The 27,582-nt window shown below is 37.4% G+C and overlaps 1 protein-coding gene across 2 annotated transcripts in view; it reads left to right on the top strand.

Annotated features, from left to right (window-relative positions):
• Window positions 1-27,582, top strand: part of DPH6 (diphthamine biosynthesis 6) — a 271,479-nt gene that overhangs the window by 186,622 nt on the left and 57,275 nt on the right. For both annotated transcript variants that reach the window (XR_003913310.1, XR_003913309.1), the window contains exons 10-11: window positions 2,945-3,069; window positions 7,735-7,909. The gene's annotated coding sequence lies outside the window, so the exon portion shown is untranslated. The remainder of the gene's footprint in view (window positions 1-2,944; window positions 3,070-7,734; window positions 7,910-27,582) is intronic.

Genomic DNA, 27,582 nt, shown 5'->3' with positions numbered 1-27,582 from the left:
TAGCCCAGTGGGAAGATGAAAAGGATAATCTCCAAAGAATTAAAAAGCAGTGAAGTGCATCTTGATGCTCCCAGAGTAGCAGTCCTTGGCACACTTACCCACAGACTTGTTTGGAGGAAAAGAGAGATTGCCACAGTAAAGATGGCCTTCATCTGCTGGGGAGCTATGGATAATAGTGGACCTATTGACAGGGAAAACTCTGTTATACGATGGCCGACAGGCCATAGGGAAATTCCAGTCTCTGACCAAAGACTCTCTCCCAGGTTCTTCTTCCCACCTTGCTTGCTTCGGATCCCAAATTACTATTAATGCGGAGTGCGGAAGCAACAGACTATAAATTGCCCCCACTGCTTATGCTGGGTGCTCAGACCTCTGGAGAGTGATCTCCTCTGAGCTCGCCAGTGTGAAATTAGCCTCCTGCTTTCCAAAATCTGAGTGTCACTTGGTTCTTCCCTACGGGTGATTCAGACCAGATCTGTAACACTTTCAACCCATGTCTTATCTAATACTGTTTGTGGGGGTAGCTGCGTATAATCAGGACACCTAGTAGTCTAAGCACAGTAGTGCAAGGAGTTCAGTATCCCTAGACCATCAAGAGTGGAAGCAGCTCCATCCTAAGTGTTCTCAGTAGGCAAGCAAACCAGCCAGGTGTTGCCAGCTAGTGGGTCAGGTTAACTTTTATCACCTGATCGTCAGGTAACTTTTATCACCTGTTCCCCATCCTCAGGTAACTGTGAGTTGGAAATTCCAAATCCTAAAAGTAGACACATTTTGTACAACATGAGTTTCAATTCAAAATCTCCAGCTGTCAGAACTATTGAAAACACAGATGTGAGTGAGGGAAATTTTTAATTCTCTGTTACTTTCTAGACTAGGAGCAGCTGGAGAAGGATTCTGACATGGAATCCCCTACTCTATAATGGTATCTTCTGTCTCCTAGGTGTAAATGCTGTTGAGTGCATATTTAACAAAGGATCACCAAGCAGAAAGGAATGGCAAGAGCTCATCTGGGCAAAATCTCTATTCTTGGGCAGAATTATACTTCACCTTGGAAAAATAGCAGTGCTTTGTTTGAAACATACAAAGAATAAAACTCAAAGACCTTTCTAATAGTCAAATATTTTATAATTCTTACAGCCAGAAGTGTTTATAAATGAGATGCTTTTTTAAAAAAATACATAAGACTAAATATTTGATCCTTGAATAGGGATCTCACTTTTAACCTTTTACCTTTGGTTCACTTTTAAGTATTAACTTGCCTATCAAGCTATAACATGTTAGAATAATTTTAATTCATTTTCTTAGTGCTTTAAGAAAGACCACCACCAATGAATGTTGAATAAGTGAAGTTATTGCCCTGCCCCTGCCTAAATAAATGATCTGACAAGGAAAGAATATGGCTGTTTGCTGGCACAAGAAATAAACTGCTTGTTATTTTGACACAATTTTTTAGTGTATAAGAATGACATAATATTATTTTAGAAAACAGCTTAAGATTCTCAAACGGAACTGCTTGTAAGTTATTATTTTGTTTTGTAGCTATTTTCTTTTATTCAGACTATGTCATACATATTAAATATTTTTCCTTTTATCACTTTATTGATGATTAGCTGCTCAGTTATCTTTTTGGCATTCTTTGTCTGTGGTTCTAAGTTCTAAGTGAATCAGCTTAATGGAGAGATAATTTCTCCCAAGTTCCTTAACAACTGAGTTCTACAAAGTCAATGGTCATTCCAAGATTAAGTTCATCCCAAGAATTTTATTGCCCTTATCTGTTTTATTTGTAATGTACAGTCTCAAAAGTTGTGGTTCTGGTTTCTTCTTTATCACATTAAATCCTTTTGTTTTTTGTTTCTATGAGGATTTATCTCATTTTCTAGAGTTTTGGAGAAAGTAAGGGATAACAATATGTAAATAATCAACATTCTCTAAGAACATTGTATTTATCTTAATTTTCTAGTATTTACTGTCTATCTAAGGCAGATCAAATAGAAAGTGTTCTAATCTCAGATGTAGCATAGAGGGCATTACAGACAACTTCAGAGGTCAAAAATCAGATCAATTTGTTTTAATTGAAATTTGGGTAATGGTTTTTTTCCTTATTTGGGCTGTTGTTCACTTAGGGATGAGTTATTAAAATCACTGAGATTACTCATTGGAAGTATGCTAACATAAAAACCAATAGATTATTTTTACATAACCTATACATTTAAATTTATACATTATACATTTTAAAATGTATTCATTTATTCAATCTTATTAATATAAAGTTTATAAGGAAAAAACTTGGTGAATTATAGTCAATTGATTTTCTAAAACCTAAAGTTTAAAGTCACACTTTAATTTTTATAAAAGGGAAAATCATTATAACTTTGGAGCTGAATACTGCTGAAGTCAATGAATTAAAGCTCTTAGACCAAAGCCGGCTCGCTGCCATTTTGATACCATCCACAAGCTAAGAATGATGTTTATGAATGACCTTTTGCAGCCATTTTGATGTCAGGAATACTAACATTGAAACTTTATTAAGTGAAATGTTATCCCAAAAGAAAAAACAAAAAAGAACTCCATTCTTCTCATTAGTAGACATATATTTTTCAATGTTTCAATTATTATTATTGTATTTTGAATTTTGCTAATAAAGCAATTTGTTGTCTACGTTTTATTAGATTTTCCAAAATTTGTTTTGTTCTATATAATGTCTTGATCTTTGCCTCTTGTACTGCAAAGCCTAAAATATTTACCATCTGGTCCTTTACAGAAAAAGTTTGGTGACCTTTCCTCATCAAGTGCTACAGTCACACTAATCCGTTACGAGAAATATATACAACATATGGAATGTTATTTTGTATGAAGTCTACTCAGAATATCACCAATGATTGTTTAGAAGAAGGATTTTAATTACAATTTTCATAAACTTATGAAAATCTCATTTCTTCTGCAGCTCCTATTTATTAGGGAAATGGAATTGAAAGATACCATTTTGGTCCATCTATCTGAAAAGCATGAAAAATGTCTCAGCTGCTAACTCGACATATGTGACCGCATTCACCTTTGCCTGCCTGCAAGGTAGGTAACTATTGCTGTCATATGAATAGAAAGTGGCCTGGATGCCTAATACAAGGCATTTTCCTTGAAATCCCTGTTTTGGCTTCATGCTCCACTCTGTCTGGCTCCGAAGCCTGCTCTTGAACATGCTCTTTCCTCTTGGTAGAGGGGTTGTGTTGCCATTCAAATGTATGTGTCTGTCATGTTTCCTAACACAGTTTGTTATCATGGGCTTCTTTTATATCCCTGTCTCACATGGCTATTCTTACCATTGTTTAACAACTATTGTCAGTAATCTAAACACAGAGATGTGCATTCATGATACAGCTTGAGAAGTAAAGGGATTCTGGAATATAAGCAAAAGAAAATTAATACTGGAGAGAGGTGTTTGACAATGAGGTCAAGAAGGAATCTTTGCAGAGCAGGTATACTCTGACTCACTGCCGTCCCCTCTACTTCCAATCCATGTTCATTTTCATATGGTCTAACTTGGCCTGCTTTCCTTATCCTTGAAATGAATGGTTTCAGACACACTTTTCAACAACTGAATACCACATGTTTTGTTCTTGCTTTGCCTATGTAAGACTATGCAAGGAAATTGACTAATATTTAATCATCTTTTCCAATTATTTTTGAAATCCTTAATCTTCAAAGCAAATGAAGGAGGAACAAGAAAATGGTTTTGATTGTATAACAGAAAATGCTTAAAGTAATTTGACAGAAGTTGATTTTCTGGGAAGTTTTCTAGAAGCTGATACTCATTTAATTTTTAATCAAAACACTATTCTAGGAAGATACATCTTTTTAAAGTCTTTTTAATGTTTGTTTATTTTTAAGAGAGAGACAATGCGAGCCAGGAAGGGGCAGAGAGAGAGAGAGGGAGACACAGAATCCAAAACAGGCTCCAGGCTCCAAGCAGTCAGCACAGAGCCCAATGTGGGGCTCGAACTCCTGAACCATGAGATCATGACCTGAACCAAAGTCAAACACTTAACTGATTAAGCCACCCAGGAGCCCCAATGGAGATACATCTTTTAAAAGAAAGAAAACAAAAAGATATTTCTTAAGTTTAGAGACTCTAACTCTCTAAGAATTAGGTAATATAATTTTTTAAAACAACCCAAGGCCCATCACAAGTTAATAAGCAGAAAGTGATTTACGAATAAGAAAATGCTTTAATACTTAGTAGGCATCAGATAAAGGAGTGATCAGAGTATTGTGGCATTAACCAGGGAAATTGGAACTTTCTCAAGGAACATCTGCTTTGCTTTGGGCCTATTCAGGCACAGTTAACAGCATTCAGCCATGAGCAGGCTACCCTTTGCCCCCAGAACCAGTAAACCGTGGCCAGGATAAGAGAACCCCTTTTACTATTAAGCAAATAAGATAAGAAGTGTTCATCAGGTGCTTTACAGTTAGGGGTCCAAGTACCCAGCATTTGCCAGCTGTCCCACTATGTAGGCAACACTAAGACTACAACTTCCCACACAGACCTCAGTGGCTCTGAAGCCCAGGGTTCCCCACTGACTGGCCAGGTCCACCTTTTCTTTTATATTACTTCCAGTCTGTTTTCCTCTTTGTCCTATTTTCTGTCTTTTCCTTCCACATTCTGGTGAATTTCAAAGAATTTTGTAAATCTTTGACTCTCCTACAGATTACACTCCATATTGTAGAAACCTCCTGCCTTATATGACTCCCTTCAGACTTTAAGAAGGAATTGTCAGAAGTATGGGAAGAAGACCCAGTTCAAACAGTAGCATGGAATTCTAGGCAAGTTACCTTCAGAGAGAGAGAAGGGTTAGGTGGTGTTCATTGCTGCAGATGAAGACTAAGAAAAGGAAGAACACAGGTTGTGACTTTTGAAGGCTCCAGCATTGTTTTTCATCCTTTCCCCATTCTGGATGAATTTTCATGATTCTTTTCTATCTTTGGCATTATGCCCTTTCTACTCCTCATTGAGAGGAAATCCATTATCCCACCACCTTCAGACTAAGAGGTTGCTAAAGAGGTAGGATCATGGAACTTCAAGGAAAGCTTCCTCAAGAATGACTGTTTGGCATTGTTCATCACTGTAGGGCTTAGGAGTTAATTGAGAGGGCTGTGAAGGATAGGAGTGAGGTTGAATTGAGGAGATATTTGGGGGATAGGGAAGATTGATCATCTGTTATAGAAGAAAAGAAGAACCCACAGGAGAAAGATTGGAGATACAAAAGAGGGAAAGAGTTGGGGAGTGGGACAGTGTACTTCTTATATTGAAGAAAGGTTGGAAAAGCAGAGTCTACATAAATTTACTAAAACATTAAAGGAGAGTTGGAGTTAAGATGTATGGCTCCCATTTAAGCAAACTAGGAAGTGTTATCAGATTACATTTGTTTAATTGCTCATTTAGTTCAAGTGAGTTGACAGAAATTTATATACTGGTTCAAGAGAGCTGACTGAACATTTTGACAGCTTTTGTCTTTCCTCCCTATCAGAATTCTGTTGAACTGACAGAAGAAATATAAAACAATAATAAATCCCTAGCAACTACAGAAAACAGGGAAGGGGGCTATCAGAAGTGCAAATTTCTGGAAGATATAAAGCAAATAGGATAAGATGGATGGCATATCGCAACAAAGCTGAACCTACAGCTCCATAGAGATGGAAAAAATCTTCCAAAACAAAAGGAATAAGCCCAAGATTAATGGCTATAAGGAACTGAGAGGAATAGGCTGTGTCTGGTTGGCCAATTAATTACAGGGTGTTAGAACAACTGTACCAGCACCTTGCTTTCCAAGTAGCTGACTCTACTAAGTACAGGACAAAGCTACAACTTTGGAAATCTAAATATGATATGGGAGAGTCCCAAAGGGGATTTTAATGGGACAGAGTCTCCTCTGATTAATGGATCCCCAAAGACAAGGAAATGTGTCCACCCCAAAAGTACGGTGTATACACAAGCCAGCCTGGAAGTGTGGCCAGCACCAGCTAATCATCTTTGCTGTCAGAGCAATGTTCAGATGAACATTGTCCCTTGAAATACGCCCCAGGTAACAATATTCAGTAATCAAAGTCCTTGCACATCAATATGAGTAGATAACCAAGAACCAAAATTCAAGGTTAAACAACACAAATACAAAGAAGCAAGGAACTCAATAAATAAAACAATATAACCTTTTTGGAAACAAAGTTAATTTGATAAAGAAAACTTCAAAATTATTCTATTTAATGTCTTCAGTGACAGTGAGATAGATAATAGTTTTTTTAATTTTTCTTTCTTTCTTTTTTTGAGAGAAAGGGTGCAAGTGAGTGAGAGACAGAGGGAGAGGGATAGAGAGAGAATCCCTTGAGGGGCAGAGAGGGAGAGGGAGAAAGGGAGGGAGAGAGAGAGAGAGAAGCAGGATTCACCCAAAGTGGGACTTGTGGTCATCCAAGAGGGGCTGAAGCTCACAAACCATGAGATCATGACCTGAACTGAAATCTGATGCTTAACTGACTGAACCATCCAGGCACCTGAGGTAGATAATAGTTTTTTAAAACTTTTAAAATGTTTTTTATTTATTTTTGAGAGACAGAGAGACACAGCACGAACAGGGGAGGGTCAGAGAGAGAGGGAGACACAGAATGTGAAACAGGCTCCAGGCTCTGAGCTAGCTGTCAGCACAGAGCTCGACGTGGGGCTCGAACCCACGAACTGTGAGATCATGACCTGAGCCGAAGCCGGACACTTAACTGGCTGAGCCACCCAGGCGCCCCAATAATAGCCTTTTTAAAAAGCTGCTATGGGGATGCCTGGGTAGCTCAGTTGGTCAAGCATTCAACTCTTGATTTTGGCTCAGGTCATGATCTCACAGTCTTGAAAGCAAGCCCCAAAGCAGGCTCCATGCTGAGTGTGGACTCTGGTTAGGATTCTCTCTCTTCCCTTCTCTCTCTCTCTCTCTCTCTCAAAAGAAATAAACTTTAACAATTAAAAAAAATTAAAAACCTGCTATGAAAATGAAAGTATTTGTGATTTCTAAAAATCATTCAGGCCAGGGGCACCTGGGTGGCTCACTTGGTTAAACATCTGACTTCTGCTCACGTCATAATCTCACAGTTCCTGGGTTCAGGCCCTACCTTGGGCTCTGTGCTGACAACTCAGAGCCTGGAGCCTGCTTCCAATTCTGTCTGTCTGTCTCTTTCTCTCTCTCTCTCTTTCTCTCTCAACCTCTCAAAAATTAAAATAAACATTTAAAAAAATATCACTCAGGTTGAGTAATAGAAAGAATAGGCCAAAGATCAGTTAGGCTAAATAGACTAACTTTTACATAACTGGAGGTTAAATAGACTAACTTTTACATCACCCCATGTAAAATACAAAGAGGTGAAAATTATAATTGTTGAATATAATATCCTTCCTTTTTTCTTTTTGAGTTTGCACATTCTCTAGTTTGTTGCAACTCTTAGTTTTTCTTTCGTAAAATTCCTTCCTGTTCTGGTATGCTATTAGCGCCCCTCTAACTTTGCAACATGGCTAAAGGTATATTTTTAGATTTATATTTCTTCTGTTGCTTCATTAGAATTAGGAGAGGAACAAAAAATAAAGGTGTAAGTTCCATCCAATAACTTAAACCACAACAATAAGAGATCTTTCCACACTGATTACCATGGTTTGGGGTTTTGATTTTTTGTTTTACCTCATTCCTTTCCATTTGGTTTACTTTTCAGAGTATGTGTAGAAACTAGGTTGCCAGAAGGAATACATTTCTCGGTGGATGGCCTTGCCCACCAAAGTGACCTAAAGATTGGTGACGGTCTCTCTCATTTCAAAGAAATCCTACATGATCAGAGCATTTCTCATTCGGCACCTGCTGGCATTGGACCACATAGTCAGTCTAGCAAGGTTAGTAGATGTGCTTAAGATTTTCTTATTTTTGTGGAAAATGACTAAATATGTAAAGTAAGTTGACAAGTTGGCCCTTTTTTAATTACCAAAGTTTTCGAGTATAATCTTTATCTTATTAGTGATCCCAGGTGTGTAGAGTGACATCTTTAAAAGGGGGAACCTGATTTACTGGCAAAAACGATTAAGAAAAGCAATTTTATGTATTATTTCATCTACACAAAGTTAATCAAAACATATGCTCTGCATATTTTTGGTAATTAACTGAAAATCACCGCAAATTTATTTTACAGCACAGTTTTAAATGTTTGAAAATAATCTCTGGATCAGTTTCTGGAGTGAAAAACTTCTGGTTGTTCTTATTTGTTGTAGTGTTGGTTTAAGCGAGAAAGCAAAGATATTTGCTATTCTTTGTTTATTGGTTTCCAGCTTAATTAAGTAGTGATCAGAGAACATCCTCTAGATGATTTTAGTCTCCTGCAATTGGTTGAGGCTTGCCTTACAGCCCACATGACCAACTTTGGAAAATGACCCATATTCATGTCTGTAGAATGTGCATTCTGTTGTTGTTGGGCATGATGTTGTATATGTGCCACTTGTGGGACGTTTGTTACAAGTGCTTTTTAGATGTTCTATTCTTTGCTGATATTTTTCCTTTCCCTTCTTTACCAATAATTGATGGAGCTGGTTGTGAGGGCTTGTCTTCTCCTTTACGTTTTGTTCATAAAGCTTTAGATGTTTGAAGGTATGTGAAAGCAAATTTAAAATTGTTTTCTTCTGCACCAGGTTTTCTGGTTAGAGTTACAATGGTATATATTTTTGCATCTTTTTACTTCCAACCTTTCTCTATACTTATATTTATTTTTTAGGTTTATTTATTTATTTTGAGAGAGAGAGAGCGAGAGAGACAGTGTGAGTCGGGGAGGGGCAGGGAGAGAAAATCCCAAGCAGGACCCACACTGCCAGCACACAGCCCAATGCAAGGCTCAAACCCACAAAGCCGTGAGATTATGAGCTAAGCCAAAACCAAGAGTCAGCTGCTTAACCAACAAACCACCCAGGCTCCTCTCTCTATCCTTATATTTAAAGAATATCAATTATATATAGTACCTGATTGTGTTTTTTAAAGTTAATCTATTTAATTAGAGAGAGAGGAGGAAGAAGAGATTCCCAAGCAGGCTCTGCACTGTCAGCACAGACCCAGTGCAGGGCTCAATATGGGGCTTGGTCCCACCAGCCGTGAGATCATGACTTGAGTTGAAATCAAAAGTCTCACACTTAATGGCCTGAGCCACCCAGGCACCCCTCTTACAGTATTTTAAAATCTCATTTGAAATATTTTTTAACTGGAGAAGCTACTTTTAATGTAATTACTCATGTATTTGTGTTTATAATTATCTGTTTTTTTCTCTTTTCACTTCTTTAATGTTCCTTTTTTTCTTTCTTTACATTGTTTAAGGTTAAACAGACTTCCTTCATTATTATACCCCCTCTTTAAAAAAATTTTTTAAATTTTTTTTAATGCTTTATTTAATTTTGAAAGATAGAGAGAGACAGAGCATGAGCAAGGGAGGGGTAGAGAGAGAGGGAGACACAGAATCTGAAGCAGGCTCCAGGCTCTGAGCTGTCCACACAGAGCTCAACACAGGGCTCAAATTCACAAACATGGAAATCATGAGCTGAGCTGAAGTTGGAAGCCCAACTGACTGAGCCACCCAGGCACCCCTAAAAAATTTTTAATGGTTATTTATTTTTAAGAGAGAGAGACAGAGACAGAGCATGAGTGGGGGAGGGGCAGAGAGAGAGGGAGACACAGAACCTGAACCGGGCTCCAGGCTCTGGGCTGTCAGCACAGAGCCTAACTTGGGGCTCAAACTCAGGAACCTGCAAAATCATGACCTAAGACAAAGTCAGATGCTTAATCAAGTGGGCCACCTAGGAACCCCTGTTGGTTTGGTAATTACACATTCTGTTCCTTTTTTTTTTAATGTTTATTTATTTTTGAGAGACAGCGTGAGTAGGGGAGGGTCAGAGAGAGAGGGAGATACAGAATCTGAAGCAGGCTCCAGGCTCTGAGCTAGCTGTCAGCACAAAGTCCAACATGGGACTCAAACCCATGAACTGTGAATCATGACCTGAGCAGAAGCCAGACGCTTAACCAACTGAGCCACACAGGCGCCCCTACACATTCTTTTATTATGGTTAATGAGTATCCTAAAGTTATGTGCTACAATTTGAACTTATTACAATGTAATATAATTCTATACATTTAAAATTTCTTGAACAATGCTAGGACTTTAGAATATTATATATAACCATCCTTCATGTTATTATCATTAATCATTGTAATTACTTCTATATACAGTCAGTATTCATTTATATTTACCCATATTTTTACTATTCCTGTTGAATTTCTATGCTTCTATTTTGAATCATTTTCTTTTTTTAACATTAATTAATTATTAATTTACATTCAAGTTAGCATGTAGTGCATTAATGATTTCAGGAGTAGATTCCAGTGATTCGTCTGGAATATACAGATGAACATACTGGAGTATATCACCCAGTGCTCATCCCAACAAGTAGCTTCACTTCCTTAATGCCCCTTACCCATTTAGCCCATTCCCCCACCCACAACCCCTCCAGAAACCCTCAGTTTGTTCTCTGTATTTAAGAGTCTCTTATGTTTTGTCCCCTCCCTGTTTTTGTATTATTTTTGCTTCCCTTCCCTTATGGTCATCTGTATCTTACTGGAATCATTTTCTCTTGGCCAACAGAACTAACCTTTGCATGCATTTTAGTGAGGATATTTCATTTGCTGTTTGTTTGTCTGCTATTGTCTACTTTACCTTCACTTTTGGAGAACATTTTTGGTGGGTATAAAATCCAGGATGATGATTGTCTTTCAGCAGCTTGAAAATGTCATTCCATTATCAACCTTTCATTATTTCCATTGACAAGTCAACTATTATTCTTATTTCTGTACCTTTGAAAGCAAGGCATATTTTTCCCCCTTTGACTATTCTCAAGTTTCTTTTACCTTTGTTTTTTGTTTTTAGCAGTATTACTATGATGTGTCTTTTTTTGCCTTGATATTTTTCACTTTGGAAATCCTTTGCCTTTATTTATTCAGCTGTTTCCTGTCCTATTATTTTCCCCCTCCACTGTCTGGACAACAACTAAAGTATATGTTTTTACCATTGACATAGTATACCTACAAACTTTTTAGTATTTTCATCCATTTTATTACCCAAATTTCAACCCAAATACTCTTCCAGATCACTTATCCCCTTCCAGCTTCCATTATTCTATTTAACCCACCAATCTTTTTCTTATTTCTATGTATTATTGGTCCTAGAAATTCTATCTGATTTTCTAAATAAATTCTACCTGTCTAGAATGTATAAATCTTTCATGTCATTTATTTTTTAAACTATTAATCATAGTTCTTTGTTTCCACTCTGATAATTCCAATAAGTGGTTCATCTACTGATTTGGTTTTTCCCTCCTGTCCTGTTTTATGTCCTGTATGTGTGTGTGTTTTATTAATATCAACAATTATGTTTGCTGAACTGTAGTGACTCTGGATAATGTCATCTTTCTCTGTGGATCTGATTGGGTGATATGGTGTTGGCAGATTACCTTATTCTGATCCTGGGATTTAACTACAGATTTGGTAATTGCTCAGTCTACCTCTTCTCTTTGCTATTGTGGACACTTGGGTTTCTAATTGAGATTCTAGGGGTTTTAATCAGGATTTATCCCCCTTAGTAGTTTCTGAACTCTATTTTTTTCTCCATGGGACTGTAAGACTGTGGAAACCCTTCCTTCAGTGCTTTTCTGCCTAGCTTCTTATCCTCCTATTTTGGATAATTTGGTAATTCAGCAAATGGTTCTTTATTCTTCAGTTCATTTGTCTTTTAAAATGCATGCTTTATTGTTTGCCTTAAATTTTATAAAATAACTCCATTTATCATGAAGCACATACTTTCAGAATGTAGCAACTTCTCTTATCTTCGCATTCAAAAAGAAAAGCTTCTTCACATAGTCTGTTTGCCCTGGAACCCAAGTAAAGTTCGTTGTTTGGTTGGTTTTCTTTTCTTTTCTTTCTTTTCTTTTTTTTATTTCATTTTCTTAACCAGGCCTCGGGATTTGTGTCATTAAGGTAGTTATTCATGTTTGCGGTAGTCGTACGACTTCTGTAGTTGAGCATTGGAAGGAACCTAAGGCATCGTCTTCTGTTGGCTAACCTCCCACACAGTGCAGAAATGTTTCCCACAGCATCCTTGGCATATGTTCATCCGGTCTCAGTTTGGATATCTTCAGCAAAGGAGCTCATCATTTCCTGAAACAATCCATTCTGTTGGACAACTCTATTTTAAAAATCCTTATGTTGAGCTAAAATATGCCTCTTTGTAACTTATACTCATTTACTCATTGTTTTAAGTTTTCCTTCTGGAGTAAGTCAAAACAAGAGAACATTTTAGATAGTACTTAAAGCAGATCTAAATGCCATTCCTGTCTTTTTCATTTTTAATTAATTTCTTTTTTGCTTTCTTGTCCCAGACCATGGAACATAAATTGCTAAGCTTAGATAATAATGGAAGGAAGACCATTTATTTAGTAATGATTAAAAACCATCTTTACATTATATAAATCCTCTGACATTTTGAAGGCAAACTCCTTTTTTAATTACCTTGAATTATATTTTTTTGTAAAAAAAGGAGTAAGAAAACTATCCATGATTTTCAAAGATGACACTGTATTACCACTTGTGGGACTGCAGAGAAAACCAATTTTCAGTTGTAGAGATGTGGTTCAAACCTGGCGGTGTGTGTTTTTGTTTCCTTTTAATCCTTGTAAACTGCCTTTAAAGCGTGTTGCTTGTGAATTCATAATAATGACAATAGTCTTATAGCATCTAATACTTATTGAGCATTTACTGCGTATAATTCAAATATCCTGTCTCTACTTTTCTTTTAAAGCCTATTTATTTATTTTGAGAAAGTGAAAGCACAAGCAGGGTAGAAAAAGAGAGAGTGGGAGAGAGAGAAAATCTCGATGTCAGTGTGGAGCTTGATGCAGGGCTCAGACTAACAAACCATGAGTTAATGACCTGAGACAGTCGGCCACTTAACAAACTGAGCCACCCAGGTGCCCCGTTGTCTCTACTTTTTAAACTGAGTTCTCTGTTCAGATGAACTCTCTAATCCCTCATAGTGCAATTCACATCCAAACAGGACACTCTGAGTCTAAGAAGGTACTATTAGTCATACACAGAGACAGTAGGTATAAACTGGAACTGTCCAGGCAGACAGGATTTGTAGTCACCCTTCTTGAAGCTGAATTCCAGGCTCTTGGCAAGAAATTTATATGTATATGTTTATATTCTTTGATGTTGCAAAAAGATCTAAAAGGTATTTTTTATTAATAGTTTATTACCAAGTTGGTTTCCATATAACACCCAGTGCTCTTCCCCATAAATGTCCCCCTCCATGACCATCACGCCTCCCTTCCCCTTTCCCCTACCCTCTTCGCCCTCAATTTGTTCTCAGCATTCAAAAGTCTCTCATGATTTGCCTCACTCCTTCTCCCCAATTCTCCCCCCCCCCACCTTTCCCATTCCCATGGTCTCCTGTTAGGTTTTTAAAAGGTTAGTATATTCTGTCCTCATAAGTTAAGCTCCCACTTAAATCCCACCCTCTCCTTCACATTCATGACTGCACAATGTAGTTGTGTAGGCAGAATTTGTTACTTTTTTCATAACTTGTCAAAAATGAAAAAACAAACAACTATTTTTCTTGTTCAGCTCTTCTTCAGCTAAAGTGAGGGAAGCTGTAGAACTTGAGAGGCTAGACCACCTGTCCTCAGGCAGTCCCTTATCAAGACCTTGAGGTGTTCTCAAGATGTGAGAAGAGGTGGAGTTTGAAGAGTCAGAGCTGTTGTGTTTGTAACTCCCACACTTCCAGACCTAGCATGGGGAAGGCCTACTGCTTCCAAATTGGTTTACAAAAATAATACCCTTTTTATAAAACGAATCCCATGATCCCAAAACAATGCCCATCCTCATTCTCAACCTTGGGTGCACAATCAAGGGGAGATAATGCCTAAGTTTCACTCTGATTTCATTGGTCTGGGGTGGAGCCTGGGTTTGAGATGTTTAAGAGCTCCCCGAGGAGATTAAATATAACTCTAGGGTTCCTAGAGCTAAAGCTACATGGGGTGAAGGGGCAGATAGTATTTTTCCTGGCCCAGGATCTGTGATCGCAAGTTCTGGCATAAGTCGAGTATAGGCAGGAGGATCACATAGATCACAGATCTTCACACCTCCATATCAAGGAATCACTCTGAAACATCTGGGGAGTTCTACAGGAAACTGTCAGAATCCTGACAGGAGATTGAGGGTGGGGGTGATTCTTATCCCCCCCAAATATGTCCTTTTAACCTCAAAGTGACAGAAATCACTTTGATTAAGATCTGCTGTTCATAAAATAAAGAACTTGGTGAATTTCTGCAGTATTGCATACTCTAGAAATTGGATCAAAGCAGTGATTAGGCAAACTTTGGGAAAAGTCATTTCCTGTCTTCTTCCTTTTGTTTGTAAAAGGGGAAAACAGGGCATAGAAAGATTTGCTTCTATTCTTCTTGCTTTTTTACTCTATCAAAGGGTTTAAGGTAGTTACTGTTTATTCCATCTCTAAAGAGGCAAGTATCGCACAACTGATTTTCATTAGGAGCAATACTAGATGATCATCATGCAAAAGTGCCTCATCTTTTTATGCTAGCTTTTCTAATTTATGCATCGCTACAGTCAGACTATCTGTATGACTCTAGAATGTGTTGAGGAAAATATTTTTTCCCCTTAGAATCCAAAATGCTTTTCTTAATGACTACATCATCATGTCCTCCACTCTATTTTTTTTAATCTTTATACAGTTTTCTTTCCTGAGTGAATTATCTCTAAAAAAAAAAAACCTAGCTGTCACATCATGATTTTGACCATTGACTAGATGTTTGTGATTCTACCTACTGGAATGAAATGAATCTCACGCGAGCCAAGCAGCTCAGCTCTCATACCAAACCCCAGCCCGTAACACTGCCAGAGGCCCTGCTGCAATCAAACCTCAGTCCTGAGCGTTAATAGTTTCCTCACGCTCCTCCCTCTGTCAAGTATATTTAGCTGAGCTTGTGCATATGACTCAGTTCATAAAAAGTTTACAAGTGCAGCTGGAATGCTTAGCATTTGATTGTTACATAAATAAGTATTTGAGAACATATGTAAACTTGACAGTGTTAGTACCAGATGTTCCAGTAACACAGTAATGTACTTCGAATGTCCGTTCTCACTTTCAGCTTGTTTATTTTGGCAGTATCTCTTCATCTGCTAAGTTTCAGATAAGCACATATTAACTCTGTCCATAGTGTTGATCCTCATATTGTTCTATTCAAGTTACATTTGTTACATTTAGTGTAGAAAAGGACAAATAGCGTAGACAATAATATAAAAAGTCATTTTTTTATGTCTTCATAAAATCCAAATCTTTCAACTCCTAAATGTTGGTGGAATATAAAGAAAATAAAGAAATCTTCTCTGGCCATATGTATATAGTCTCACCTCTATAGGAATCACCTTTCCAAGTGTGGCTTATCTGAGTATTTTCTTTCTCTCTCTGACTACCACACACTTAAACTAAGAGATTTCTGTTGACTGCACAAATTGTCTTACCTTCTTCAGGCTTTCCCTGCCCCCTCACGATAGCTGATGATATCTGGTGTGGTAGAAGCTACTACGATTCTAAAGCACATTTTTTTTCCTTGTGGCTTCCTTTTGCAATTATTTCAAACTTACAGAAAATAACAAGAATAAGAATACAGAGCATATACATACAATACTCCTGTATCTTCTACCCAGATTCACTTGTTGTGGACATTTTGCCCCATTTCTTTTATCAAATGAGTGTGCTCATTTGCTCTTTCTCCCTCTCTTTGCATATATAGATATTGTGTACAAAACATAGTTATCATGTAAGTATTTATATGTGTTTATTTTTATGTGCATACACATGTTTTTCTGAGCCTTTTAACATTTAGCTACATGGCTTTTTACATCCTTCAGTGTATATTTTTTCTAAAAATGAGAATATTGTCTTGCATACAAGTAAATTTTAAATTGATATGTTTTTCTAATCTTTCATCTGTATTCTGCCTTGCTTGGGCTTTGACTGAGAGGAGGCTGTCTCAGTTAGAAGCGTGGCCTATGTGAGGTGAGGGTCCCATCCGTGATCCTCTGAACCAAAAGTGGTCCTCAGAGATGAGAGTGCAGGACCTCCTCAGCTGGTCACCTCTGATCAGGAAGGAAAGAGGAGAGCAGCATCCACGTAAGACTTAGTAACGAGTAGTAGGAAAAAGGGAATCAAAGGCAAGTGAGTAAATGGTTACTAACTTTCAGAGTGGGGCCAGAAATCGTGCTTTAGGTGGGCAGAATGGATGCACAGTTCTAGAGAAGAGAGTGTCAACTGAGTTCACTGCCTGAATTGCTTCCCTTGGGAAGTGTGCTTTATTTATATGTAATATTGTAAAAAAAAAAAAAACTATTTTAGAAATTTTAGAAGCACACTATATTGTAAACTTCAAGCTCACCTCCAAAGAAGAAAAATCTGCATGAAGTTAAGTAAGAGTAGATCTAATTAGCATTCTTACAGAATGAGCTGTAGATTTACTGGAGACTTACTGAGGGGAAAATACCAGAGCACCAGACTAGCACATCAATCATTTGAAATTGCCTGACAGTCTTGAAGAGGATATCCTGGCTGCAGAAAGCACATAGCTGTCTTAAGGCTAGAGGCCCAGGTCAGGACATAGTAAGAACAAAAGATGAGCACTTCTGAGAGGAACCAGCTGGCTTAAGGTGATCCAAAGTGCACAGATGTTAAGGGCTTACTGGTCCAACAATACCATTACCTAACCTAAGAATAACAGAACAACCGTTAAAAAAAAATTACACAACTTGATTTACCATGTTGACCCTTGAGGTCTGACTAATGTGTGTTTCTTTTCCATCATGCTAATTTTCTGTTTCCATTTTAATGTTTTATTTAGTGTATTCTTGAAAAATAAAATGTAACTCATCTTTCCTAGGAATATGTGTAGGATTCTGTTGATGTGAGTGAGATCTTTAATGGGTTTTTTTTTACTGTGGCTCAGCACGCTAACCCAGCACATATAATCTTCTCTGTGCTCGCATTAAAGTTCCTCAAACTCTGACACAGGTGGTTTTGTGGCACATAGAGAGATGGTAGATCTCAACTCAATTATAAACCTTCTGATGTGGTAATTGAATGTAAAAGGGAGTAATATAAAACTTAAACCCTAAGTGGTTTGAATCATGGGAGTAATCAGGAACTGAAAACAAAAGTGGTTTGGAAAATGTTAATTTTGTTGTCACTGAGTGTGTTGGCAGTCTAAAGTCATGAGAAATAATTCTACATTCTTTAAGACTGTGGTCATTGTTTTTTATTCAATACTAATGAGCACTTTGTAAGTGTAAGGAATGTCACTGATAATTATTACATAAACTCACTGTACATAGTTGAATCAACAGCATACTGACTCAGAGGCACCCAAGTTTATTAATTCAACGAGTGTTATTAAGTCCTCAATAAAAACCTTTACGCATCTCTCCATAGCATTTCCAAGTACAAGGCTGGCCACGTAAAAATTCCCTCGTTGCATGCCATGCCGTACAAGGAAAGTTCCTCATCTGCTTTTACGTGAAGATGTGGAAACAGTAATATTCAAAGTGTTCCTCTGTAACTAGCTGTCTCTATCTTCAACCCTAGGACATCATAACTGTACAAATAAACAGAATTTTAGATTTGATTATCAAACTCTGTAAGTACATCATGTTTGTTTGCTACTTGTATGCAAAGAATGTGAGAGTGAGACCATCTAATTGAGCTACAGTCTGCTTCCTTTTTTTTTAAACCATCAAAATAGCATCATGGCAGTGAACTTTGAAGAATGGTGTAAACTTACTTGTTTTTTTCTTTCTTCTCAAGTTAGTGTCACTTCAAAAAAAAAATAGGCACTTTTATTGGAACTTTAGGAGTAATACTGGGTATAAACAAGCTTAGAATATACTTAACTGCAGTAATCCTTCCCGACACACATAGAGATGAATTGATAACTGGATTTGGCATTTCAAATATTTTTGACCCAAGGCAGGGGCTTTAAGGTGTTTTCTTGGTATTAGAGAATTTAGAAATGAAAAAGGGGCCATTTATTATTTTCTTTTTCTGTCAGCTTAGGACTTTTCTTTGCGAACATGTTTATAATACTGGGCCTATCTGTTCTTAAATGTTTTACCTGTTGAAGAATGTTCCATCAGAGGATGTGCTAAAATCTTGGATTGTGTGTACCCAAGGTTTTGACTGAATAATAGTCTGATATAATCAGATAAGGTAATTTATTGGAGGAGAACTTTGGACTTGGAATCAGAAATAATGAGTTCTAGTCAGGAATCTGCAAGTTAATTTATATATGATCTTGAGCAAATCACTTAATGCCTCTTGATTCTCTCTTTCTTCATGTGAAATGTGAGAGGTTTTGGCCACCCTATAAGATTCCTCTTGTGCAAAATACATTCCGCCAGTTAAGCATCAAATAAATAAGTCATTTAACCATGTTAACCAAGCAGCTGATCAGCCAAAATATTTAAACCATTTATAGTAAGACTATGAACAGTCAGAAAACCACATTGTCGTATATTGAGAACATCAGTATCTGTTTTCTTAATATTGGTACTACTTTACCAAGCAATGACAATTTAAAAGATCTTTCTCTCAAATATGGTAGTAGTATATGATTCTGCTACAGTGTTATCTTGCAGGTTATAACCACAATTTACCTATTAATTATTGCTAGGGTCATACGCTCTAAATGAAAAAGAAACTAAGTTTCACAAGCTTACTTTCTCACTGGACTCAAGTAAGAACATAATTGTCCTCCTTTAAAGAAAAAAAGACAACTATGTCCTCATTCCTCCAAAATGCAGAATATCCAAATGAAAACTAAGTAGTCACTGAAACTTCTTTAATTTGAGAGCTAACTAATTTGAATAATTTTTTCTTTCCCAAAACAGAATATTTTACTGTATCAACAGGGTATTTCTAATTGTAAAGACATAACCTCATAGTTTACTTATAATGGAAAAAACATAGAACTTTAACTCAGGAGAGCTAGGTTCAAGAATCCGTCACCTGTCATATAGATATGATTAGGATAATTCCTTAAACATCTCTGAGCCTCAGTTTCCTTGTTTTTAACTAGGTGGTAGCAGTAATCCTTATCTTGGATGACTGTTGTCTGGACGAAATAAAATAATGAATGTGAATCATAAAGGCCAGTATTTATTATTAACGTCTTATAAAATATTCTAAAATATTTTATATTTAATAAATTGTATTATTTCCATGTGACTACATACAGCTAGCATCATATGTTTACAGAAAGTACTATAAGACTCAAATATGAAATGTGGAAGGCAGGAAGGGGAATGAAATCAACATTTCTTGAGTACCCTGCCTCAGCATCAGGAAAAGCCAGATAATAGCTTTATTTTCTACCTTCTAATGTACTAACTCCTACAAGAGACTGGCCTTCACCATGCTACCCCCGTGATAAGAGAGGGGAACTCTATACCTTTCTGGGTGCTATAAATTGTGAAACAAAGATGAGTTACTCAAATACGGAGAAACTCTAGATTTTACCTTCACCACCTCACTCTTACACCATTTCTCCAAATTTTATTTTCTTAATATGTAAACCACTCATAAATATTTGGCTCCCAAGTCTACTGGCTGTGACTCTACACCAGGCTGTGAACTGATTTGTGTTTCAGAGGGCTGCTATTCCAGTTTGAATCCAGGTGGATTTTTAGCTGAAATGCCATGAGGAAAAAAAATGAAAAAAAGAAAAACCTTCTTCATTATGAATATGAGATAATTACTTTTCAAAAATCATTGCAGCCCCAATCCAAGAAGGGGCCACAAGGTTTAATTGTGGGTATGCTATTTACAGATTAATTAGGACATTTAACTTCATTTTTTATACCACAGAATTAATCCCATAAAAATTAGTGATCTCGAAGGAGTCAGTTGTCAACTCTGACAGGATCTCTTTGCCATAATCTATTAAAATGCTGCTTTTATCTTGTCTTGCCTGTGTCATATTTTATGGATTTTTTCATAAACACTGCCTATACTTCATAAATGTCTCAATTTTCTAGTCTATTAACATTACTTCAAAAGCAATTGATAAAAGAGTAGGGCATGCATGAAATAATGCACCAATAATGTGAAGTGCTGGAGGCAAGAACAGTGGGTAGGATCTGCGCAGCTTGTGAGCTGAAACAATGAAAGGATGTTTTATCTACGACAATAAAGAAACAAATGATCATTTTTGATAGTAGAAAAAAGATTGCTAGTAATTGGGCAGATGAAAAATGGGTTACACAGAAAATATAGCATATTTTGAAAATGAAACTGAAATGAGAAAATAAACATCCCCAAGTATATATTTACATTATGGAGAACCTTTTCCCTTTGGTCACTAAAGAGGTGGTATTCAGTGTGAGTGAGCTTAGGTATGAGAGGTTTATTCTGTGTGTAAACAGCATATCCTTTGTATGCACATATTTAACAAATCTATTAATAAATGTATTTTATGTATTAACCTCAATGAGTGTTGGAACTGGTGTTTTTAATCTTTATTATTTTATAATTTTAGTTTTGAAATCAGTTTTATTTTTCTTTTACTGTGTAAATGATAGGTCTCTAGCATCTCCTTTAAGTTTTTAAAGTACTAATATATGTTCTGGGTTGATGTAATGAAATGAGAATCTTACCTGGATTTGTACCACAAATTTAATTCACAGGTATGTAAACAAATTGAATTCTCAACACTTAAGCAGTTATTATGTGTTTAAATCAACCAGTGAAACACAAAGAAGAACAAGAACACTAAATAGATGCAGAATTCCTGACTTTATTTTAGGCTTCATATTTTGCACCTGATTTAGCTAAATAGGACAAGATACTGGTCAGGATTTTCATAAGATATCAGGCTGTATAGGGGCACCTGGGTGGCTCAGTTGGTTAAGGGTCTGACTTCAGCTCAGGTCATGATCTCACGGTTTGTGGTTCTCCAGCCCTGCATGAGGCTTTGTGTTAACAGCTCAGAGCCTGGAGCCTGCTTCCAATTCTGTATCTCTCCTCTCTCTCAGTGCCTCCCCCACTTATGCTCTGTCTCTCTCTCAAAAATCAATAAACATTTTGAAAAAAGATATCAGGCTATATAAAATGAGTGACCATAGGTCCCAGTATGCCTGGCAGTCTTGGTGTTTACCTGTAATAATCAATCACTCCTTTTTTCACTCCCAAAAATGTATTGGCATGGATAATAAAGTATATGGTTACCTATGTGGTCAAATGAATATGGGAAAGGGTGTGTTAGTAATACATTTACGTTTCTTGAAACCTACATAGTACTGTTTGAAAGAATTAGTATGATTTACTTTTAAATTCAGAAAAGTTCTTGGTTCTTGATTCCTTTTCTTTTTCCTATCTTGGAAACAAGATTGTTTAATTGTTGTTCAGGTCAAAAAATAATCTTGACTAATTCCATTGTGACCATTCAATTCTAACACTTAAAAAGTGGATGATTTTTCTTGTTCCCTGAGAAATGTTGATAGAATCGTTGTCAACTTGTACTGGCAGTACTCTCGGGAGAAGACAGCATAGTTGAATACAGTACAGAACCTGGCATAATGATACTATATGTGCCTATGCCCTTACAGGGGCATAACACATCATAACCAAGGAGATTCTTAGTCCTCAAATGTTGCAAAGAATATTTGAGAGCCTCAGTCCTCAACACTGGTGAAACAGTCACCAGAATTACTGAATAATATACAGACTTACCATGTGTGGGGAAAGACAATAAAGCACCCTCATAATTTATTAACCTGACCTAACTTCACACATCTCCCCAACTCACTTTTCCTTCAGTCTTTCCCATCATGGGAAACATCATAAATATTCAACCAGTTTCTGAAGGCAAAAACCTAGAGATTTTCCATATTTCCATACATATGACCTCAATCACCACCTATATATATACATACACCAGTGATTCACAAATTTATAAAATTGGTCAAAATTATTTCTCGAAGCTCCAGAATTTTATATCCAGCTGCCATTTTCTCATCTCCTCATAAATGTGCCAAGAGAAAATAGAATTAGCACTCCCAAACATTAAGTCATGACTTGTCCTTAAATGTTGGCCCAATGTTGGCCTCTCCCAATAGTAACACATAAGCAGAAAACATTTATGACATTCTGCAAATATCCCTTTCCTGGATCCTCACTTTTCATATCCAAGTGTGATAGGATATCAAGTGATTTTCTTTCTAAGCATCTCTGGAATCCATTCTCTTTTCACCACCTCTACCTCCACTGTCTTAGTACAAGCTCCCATCATCACTCACCCAACCTGTTCTAGCAGCTTCCTTACTGGCCTTGGCATCAACTCTGGCTCTGCAGCCAGAGTGATAATTTCTTAAAAGTACATATTTGATTATGTTGACCTCTATATTCCTTTTCCATTACTACTTTTTCCACCTTGATCCCCCTTTCAGCTCCCATTCATTCATTCAACAATGTTCAAGGAGCTGAACATATAGCCCTGACCTTATAGAGTTTATATTTAATTGGAGAAGCAGGCACTAACTATGCAAACAAATGCAATAGTTTCAGATTCCACTAAGTAGTAGGAGGAAAATCAATTAGGATACAGAAATGGAGAATAATTAAGATGAGTATTCCCTTTTAGATTAGAGGGAGTCTTTCCCCCAAGGATTAGCTTGTGAAGATATGCAGAAAGAGACAGGAAGGAGGTAGGTTGGGGAGAAGCATAGTAGATGAGGAAGAAATAGAGATAAGTTTGGAGAGGTAGGAGATGGTGATAGGAGATAAAGAAAAGGGGATGATTTGGCACGTTCTGAAGGTAGAGCTAAGAGAATTTACTAATGGATGGTTAAAAGAAAGTAGGAATTAAAGATGATACCTAGACAACAGACACATGAAAAGATGCTCAACATCACTAATCATCAGGGAAGTACAAATCAAAACCACAATGAGATATCACCTCACACCTGTCAGAATGGCTCCAATCAAAATGACAAAAAATAACAAGTGTTGGTGAGGATGTAGAGAGAAAGGAACACTTGTGCACTGTTGATGGGATTTAAATTGATAGAAAACAGTATGGAAGTTCCTGCAAAAGTTAAAAATAGAAATACCATAAGATCCAATAATTCTTCTCTTAGGTATTTTCCCAACGAAAAGGAAAACAATAATTCAAAAGATATGCACCCCTATGTTTGTTGCAGCATTATTTATAATAACCAAGACAGGGAAGCAACTATCTATATATCTATCTATATCTATCTATCTAAGTATAGGAAGTATCTATCAATAGAAGAATATATAAGGAAACTGTGGTACACACACACAGATATGAGAATATTACATAGTCATAACAAAGGATAAGATCATGCCATTTGAGACAACAAGGATGGGCGTAGAGGGCATTATGTTAATAGAAATAAGTCGGGCTGAGAAAGACACATACACATACTTGCTCTCATAAGTAGAATCTAACAAAATAAAAAACAAACAGCCAACCCACAAGTGAATAAACAAACAAAAGTTGAATCAGATTTATAAATACAGAGAACAAACTGATGGTTGCCAGAGGGTAGGGGAGTGGGTTGATGGAATGAATAAGTCAAGAGGATAAAAGGAACAGGATAAGGAACACAGTCCCTCATATTGTAATAGCTGTAATGTGATAGATGGTAGTTACACCTATGATAAACATAGCATAATATATAAACTTGTCAAATCACTAAGTTATCCACCTGAAACTAATGTAATATTGTGTGTCAACTATACTTAAATAAAGGGGAAAAATGGATAGTGCCTAGACACTTGGCTTGACTATCAAATGACTGGTAGTCCTATAAATAAAGAAGGGAAGAGTAGAGCAGAAGCAGGATTAGTGGGGATGGGAGAAAACCCAGTTTTCTTTTGGCTGGAGCAAGGTAAATTTATGGTATCAGGTAGAAATCCACATGTCCCTAACAAGCAGGTATATGATTATATGAGTTTGGAACTCATTGGAGAAGTCAGGGCTCCAGATATAAAATTGAAAGCCATAGCATATCAATGGGGATTAAAATCTAGGAACTGAATAAAGAGAAAAGTTTGGGAAGTGAAGAGGAGCCGTATCAAGTCCTGTAGTACTCTTAATAAGATCATCAGTTAATCTCCTTTGCGGATTTATATGTGTTAGGGATAAAAAGAAAACCAAGAAAGCATAGTATCTCGGAAGAATAAAGTTAAAGAATGAGGGAGTGGGGGGAAAATATTGAACACTTAGGCAGTAGTATAAATGCTGCTCTGAATAGAATAAGATAAGGACAGGGAATGGACTTCTGGATTTGGCAAAGTGGGGGAGGGGGGTGTTGCAAACTTAGACAAGACTGGATTCAACAGATAAGTAGAGAGAAAAACCACATAGCTATAGTGAAAATGCAAGTGGGAAAAGAGACAGTGCATATGGGCTGTAATTTCATGGGATTTTGGTATAGAGGGGAAGAGAAATAGGGCAGTTATAAGTTAGCATTGAGAGAGTATTGTTTTTAAGATGTAAGTTACTGTGTACCTGGGTGGTTCTGTCCATAAAGTGTCTGACTTTTGGTTTTGGCTCAGGTCATGATCAAGGATCATGTCCAGTTCCATGCTGGGCATGGAGCCTTCTTAAGGTTCTCTCTCCTTCTCTTTGTGCCCCTCTCCCACGTGCACTCTCGCTCTCTCTCTCCCTTGCTCTCTCTCTCTCTCTCTCTCTCTCTCTGTCAAAGCGAAAAAAGTTAAGATGGAGGTTAGTACAGCATATTTTTATGTTAATGGATATAATCCAAATGAGAGGATTAAACTGAACATACAGGACAGCGTAACAGTAATTTCAGAATCCAAATCTTTGCGTCAGCAAGATACATGAGAACTAACTGTAGGTGGAGTGGTTTAACCTTAAACAGAAGCAGGGATGGTTGTGTTGTGACCTAAGGGGAGGCACAGTATATGGACTCAACTGTTCACAGATTTGGTATTGGAAGAAACAAAAAAAGCCAGGCCATCAGTTTAGAGAAGATGAAGCATAAAATGGTTGCCAAGAGAATGGGAACGTTAAATTCCTAGAGAGATTGTAGTGGGATTAAACAGCATTGAAAGCCTGCTTGAAATCTGTGATCAGAAATTCAATGTGATATCTACACAATTCGGTTTTCTCCAGTGACATGAAACATCTTAGATTGTAGCACAAAGTAGTTGGAGAGTAGCTTCTGGGATTTTGACCAAAAAAACAAAACAAAACAGAGTAGCAAGGGGCAAAGGAGGTAAGGGAATAATTAAAGTTAGAGCCTGGAATCTAAGCCAGACAAGGAGAGATTTGAGCATATAACGCAGAAAGGGACAATTTAGTAGGGTGGTGGAGTCAGTGATTTGGAAGTTTTGAATGAGGTTAAAACTTTTAGAGGGAAAAGCCTGGAACACATGGGCTCTGAAAGTAGAAGGTAGTAGTTAGCAAGTGAGATGTTAAAGGCAACATTTTGGGGGGCACCTGGGTGACTCAGTTAAGCGTCCAACTTCAGCTCAGGTCATGATCTCATGGTTCGTGAGTTTGAGCCACACATGGGGCTCTGTGCTGACAGCTCAGAACCTGGACCCCTTCTCCAGTTCTGTGTCTTCTCTTCTCTCTCTCTGCCCCTCCCCTGCTCACGCTCTTTCTCTCTCTTTCTCAAAAACAAATAAACATAAAAAAAATTAAAGTCACAGTTTGGGAAGTAAGGTAGTCATTGGTTAAGACAAAGCAGGTCAGTATTTCTTACACTTTTTGGACTGGACACAGTAAATAATACAATTTTCAAAACAACTTTATATGACCATACTTACATGATGTGTAACTGAAGGAAACTTTCATGAAACAGTGTTTACCTTACTTAATGTAATCAACTGATATTTAAAATCTATTCTATTATCACATAAAAGGAAAAAAAGCCTGGTTATAAGTTGTTAAATCAACTAAAAACATTCACTGATTTTTATGATCATTAATGGACCCAAACTTGCGGTTTGAAAACACAGCTCTATTAGACTATGGGAAAGAGGAAAGGGTTTTGGGAAATGCAGAATTCAGAGAGTCCACAGGGTTAGATGGATTATCTGTTTACATGTGGAAACCACCAAGGATGACAGGAGTAATGGCATAGTGGAAGACAGAGACAGCGATGCCAACTTTAGTCCATGAATGAGAGCCATGACAAGGTGATAGGTGCTCGGTGATATGAAGTAGAAGCGGTGGTACAGTCTGGTGGTGATTTGTGCTTCTTCTAAGAGGCTGTGGGCTTTAAGGCACTAGAGAGAACACACCAGCCCCAGGTCCTAGAATGTGGGGTGAGAAAGAGAAAAGAGCCTGGTTTTGACGACCTCGGGGAAAGATATAGACTTAGAATAAGCCTGGTTTCACTGTGAGCAAAAAAGTGAAGAGAAAATTGAGTGAAGGGTTTGTGCTTATAGGGATTTTGTTGCTGTGGAATTGTTTTATTAAGTTTGGGCCTTCCATAGGGCCCATGGAAAGTCTTCTGGAGGTCAGAGAAGGGTGGGAGATGAGGTCAACTGAAAATGACTAGGGAGGGTTGGACTAAGATTAACATGGATCTGATCAGTCATGATGGTAATGAAAGAATAGGTGGATGGTCAGTCCATATGAGCCTTCTTCACAGTTTGTTTCTTAGGTAGGTTTTAGAGGTGAGATGGTGTTTCAGCTAAGGAAGAGCAACCTCACTGGGAGCAAAGCAATTCCAGAGGCTTCCCTTCAATTTTGAAGTGGTGATACAGCAATAGGAGGAGGGTTGAGGCTGTGAGGAAAGGCAGTTTCACTGAGCCCTTGAACTTGCCATGCTCCTTTCTGCAACAGGACCTTTTTTGCACATACCTCATTCTGTGCCTGGAAACCAGCTAACTGACTGTCTTCTCTCAGATCTCTGTGCAAGCTTCACATCTTAAAGAAAACCTCTCCTGGCTTTCTGGCATCCCTGACCAGGGTCTTACAGCACCTTTTACTTCACCTGTAAATCTATTTATGAATGTATCTCAGTTGCATTTTATGCCTATCTGAGCTTGTTTTATCAAATCTGACTGTTTTGCTAGACCAAGCTTCATACAAAAGACACATACTCGCTTTTGTTCACTGCTATACCTCAAGTATGGTTTATGCCATATAGTAGGTGCTCAGCAATGATACATTTAATGAATTAACAAAACCAGAACTGGCAAGTATTAATGACCGAAAAGGAAAGGTGCAAAGGGAGCTAAAGAGAACCAATAGGAGATACTGTTGAATTTGCAAGGAGGACATCTGGCTGCAATGAGGCTCCTTTTGAAGGCCTACAGCTCAGTCCTCATGGACATGACCTGGCTAATCATGAGGAAGCAACACTGTGAACCTAGGGTCTGCAAGCAAAGAACTATTTAAAGACTGTCTTAGTTGCAATA

This window comes from Suricata suricatta, chromosome 9, assembly GCF_006229205.1.
Source record: "Suricata suricatta isolate VVHF042 chromosome 9, meerkat_22Aug2017_6uvM2_HiC, whole genome shotgun sequence".
Classification (NCBI taxonomy): domain Eukaryota; kingdom Metazoa; phylum Chordata; class Mammalia; order Carnivora; family Herpestidae; genus Suricata; species Suricata suricatta.
Note: the sequence above shows the minus strand (reverse complement) of the source record. Positions and strands in the feature narration are given on the sequence as shown.